Source organism: Lynx rufus, unplaced genomic scaffold (assembly GCF_022079265.1).
Source record: "Lynx rufus isolate CCGP_SWC_20201006 ecotype Redwood Valley unplaced genomic scaffold, mLynRuf1.p SCAF_6, whole genome shotgun sequence".
In the NCBI taxonomy this organism is placed as follows: Eukaryota; Metazoa; Chordata; class Mammalia; order Carnivora; family Felidae; genus Lynx; species Lynx rufus.
Window position 1 is genome coordinate 133,674,997 of NW_025814878.1, and position 3,968 is coordinate 133,678,964.

Below are 3,968 nucleotides of genomic sequence, written 5' to 3' on the forward strand. Positions count from 1 at the left end.
TGATCTTGGGGTCATGAGTTTGAGCCCCACATTGGGTGTAGAGATTAGTAAAAATGACATATATACCTTAAAAAATTTGTAGAAGAAACTTAAATGAGTAGAATGGATAGTTGTATAGCTTCCAAATATATCTCCCCCAAATTATTTACTGATTACTGTGGCAATTTTCACATATATTTACAAATACTTTGGCACTCTTTCCACCAAGAGATCGAGCTAAATCCCCTCTCCTTGAGTATGGGCTGGACTCAGAGACTCGCTTCTAGTAGATATGGTGTGGAAAAGAGAAAACGATCACCTCCCGGTGGGAAAACCTGGAAGACATCACCTGAACCATGTCTACAAAGTTCACATTGCCAGTAACAAGTTATATTGATATTATGAGCCCCCTGATAGAGCGCCATGATTGCAGGTTGCCTCTGTGGTATTCTTCACAAGAAACCCATAACCCAAGTCTAATATTAAGAAAATACCGGGTTGGGGCGCCTGGGGGGCTCAGTCTGTTAAGCATCCGACTTCAGCTCAAGTCACGATCTTGCGGTTCACGGGCTTGAGCCCCGCGTCGGGCTCTGTGCTGACAGCTCGGAGCCTGGAGCCTGTTTCAGATTCTATGTCTCCCTCTCTCTCTGCCCCTCCCCAGCTCATGTTCTGTCTCTCTGTCTCTGTCTCTGTCTCTCTCTGTCAAAAATAAAGATTAAAAAAATTAAAAAATAATAAAAAAAATTTAAAAAGCTTAAAAAATTCTCAACTGAGTTCCAAAGGAAAGCAAAAAAAGAACACAGAATAGGTAGACTAAGAAAGTACAATAAAATGGAAGATTATAATGAAAATGAACCAGTAACTTCTTTAAACGCAAGTGGAAAAAGATTACCAACCCGGGGGGGAAAAACAAAAAACCAGCATCCAAAAAATGTGATCTAAAGAGACAAATCTAAAATATAGAAATACAAAAAGATCAAAAGTAAACCAGCGGAGAAATGTTATATATTATGTGTTTTATATAATATATAATAGGTATTGTTATATATTGTTATATATAATATAATATATAAAACATATAACACAAATGCGAATTTTATTTTATTTGTAAGTTTATTTATTTTGAGAGAGACAGAGACAGCAAGACTGGGGAGGGGCAGAGAGAGAGAAAACCCCAAACAGGCCGAGCTGCCAGTGCAGAGCCTGACTCGGGGCTCAAACTCCCAAAACTGTGAGGTCATGACCTGAACGGAAACCAAGAGTTGACCCTTAACTGACCGAGCCACCCAGGTGCCCCAAACAAATACAAACATTTTTAAAGCTATTATAGCTACATTAACATCAAACTAAATGATCGTGAAGGCAAAAAATATTAGCAGAGATTTCTTGTAATGTTTTATTTATTTATTTTGAGAGAGAGAGAGAGAGAGAGAGAGAGAGAGTGAGCATGAGCAGGGGAGGGGCGGAGAGAGAGAGGGAGAGAGAGAATCCAAAGCAGGCACCTTGCTGTCAGCACAGAGCCAGATGCAGAGCTCAATCTCGTGAACCGTGACATCATGACCTGAGCCGAAATCAAGAGTCAGACCCTTAACTCATTGAGCCACCCAGGCGCCTCAGTAGAGAATTTTTTAAGTTGCTTCCTAATGATAAAGGTTCAATTCAGCAGCTGGACATTACAATTTAAAATGTCATATATGGAATAACAGAGCCTCAAAAAATATAAAGCAAACGTTAACGGAACAGAAAAGAGAACAAGACAAATCCACAAGTACTACGTAAGATTTTAATATAACTTCTCAGTAACTAATAGAACAGGCTTTTTAAAAACCAGCAAACATGTAAGAGATTTGAATAAAACATACTCTTCATCTAATCAGCATATTTCTTTTTTTAATGTTTATTCATTTATTTTGAGAGAGAGAGAGAGAGCATGTCTGAGCGAGTGAGTGAGCGAAGGAGGGCGGGGGGGCGGGCGTAGAGGGAGAATCCCAAGAAGGCTCTATGCTGTCAGCGCAAAACCCCATGGGGGCTTGATCAGCGAGATCGTGATCTAAGCCAAAATCAAGTAAACTGCTTAACCGACTGAGCCACCCAGTCACCTTTAATCAGTATTTTTTAAAACACTGCACTGAAGAGCTCCAGTGCACACTTTTTAGGCAAATATTTGAGCATTGTTCAAAATTTCAAATTCGATTATGTTCTAGACCATAAAGCAAGTTTCAACAAACTTCAAAATGTTGACCTCATAGTGTATTTTTTCTTTCTTTCTTTCTTTCTTTCTTTCTTAACATTCATTCATTTTAGAGACAGCTTCAGCAGGCAGAGGGACAGAGAGAGGAAGACACAGAAACCGAAGCAGGCTCCAGTCTCTGAGCTGTCCGCACAGAGCCCGACGTGGGGCTCCAACTCATGAACCGAAGCGTGAGATCATGATTTGAGCCGAAGTCAGACACTCAACTGACTGAGCCACCCAGGCACCCCTGTAGTGCATTTTCTTAACATACAGCAATAATTAAGCTCTAGATAAATTTAAAAAAAATTAATCCCTATAAGTGAGAAATCAAGAAACTTTTGTTTTTAATATTTTTAAATAATTTAAATTTTTGTAAATTATTTTTAAATAATTCATGGGTCAATAAAGATATATTAGAGAATAGAAAACTAGAAAGTTTGAACTAGAAATTCATGAAAGTATTACAAATCAGATTCGCAGGTTGCAGATAAAGCAGTCTTTGGTGGGAAATTTTTAACATCCAAAGCAAATATTAGAAAAGAAGAAAGACAAAATGAATAAGCTAAGCGTGTACCACAAGAACTCAAAATAAGAACCAAACAGGGGTGTTGGCTGGTCAGTCGGCAGAGTGTGAAAATCTTGATCATGGGGTCATGAGTTCAAGCCCCATATTGGGGGGTAGAGATTACATTAAAAAATAAAATATTGAAAAAAGGAAAAAAAGAGAAAAAAACAAAACAAGCCCAAATAGAAGGAAAGATTAAGGCTGGCATGGACATCCTGTTTCCTTACAATGGTAACAAATTTACAAGACGCTGATGCTTCCTGGCTTCTCAGAGCTGTTGATAGAGACATTATCTTGCAGTGCCCTGGCTTATAGCAAAAGGTTGGGTGGGAAATACATATTAAAAATACAATAGGATCTCACTCTCTGTATTTCGAGTTACGTTTAAAAATTTAAATCTTGGGGCGCCTGGGTGGCTCAGTCGGTTAAGCTCCTGACTCTTGATTTCAGCGCAGGTCATGACCTCACACCTCGTGAGATCGAGGCCCGGGTTGGGCTCCTCCCTGACAGTGCGGAGCCCCGTTGGAATTCTCATTCTCTCCCTCTCTCCCTGCCCCTCCCCCATTCACACGGTCCCTGCCTCTCTCAAAATAAGTAAATAAACTTAAAAAAAAATTTAAATCTTGTGACAAGTGTTGATTAAGATATGGATCAATGGAAACGTTCATCCACTGCTGGGAGGCGCGGTGATTGTCCTAACCGCTTAGAAAAAGAGTTTGAGGGGCGCCTGGGTGGCTCGGTCAGTTAACCGTCCGACTTCGGCTCAGGTCATGATCTCGCGGTCCGTGAGTTCGAGCCCCGTGTCGGGCTCTGGGCTGATGGCTCGGAGCCTGGAGCCTGTTTCCGATTCTGTGTCTCCCTCTCTCTCTGCCCCTCCCCCGTTCATGCTCTGTCTCTCTCTGTCTCAAAAATAAATAAACGTTAAAAAAAAAAAAAAGAAAAAAGAAAAAGAGTTTGATATTATCCAGCGATACATAAATAAATATATCCAGCAAAACATAAATATATTTTACAGTGGTCCCCCTTTACCTGTAGGGGATACGTTCCAAGACCCCTACAGGATGCCTGAAACCGTGGGTAGCACCGAACCCCATATCCAGTATGTTTTTCTTACATAGACATACCTACCATAAAGTTTCACGGATAAATTAGGCCCAGGAAGAGATCGACCACCGTAACGAGTAATAAAAT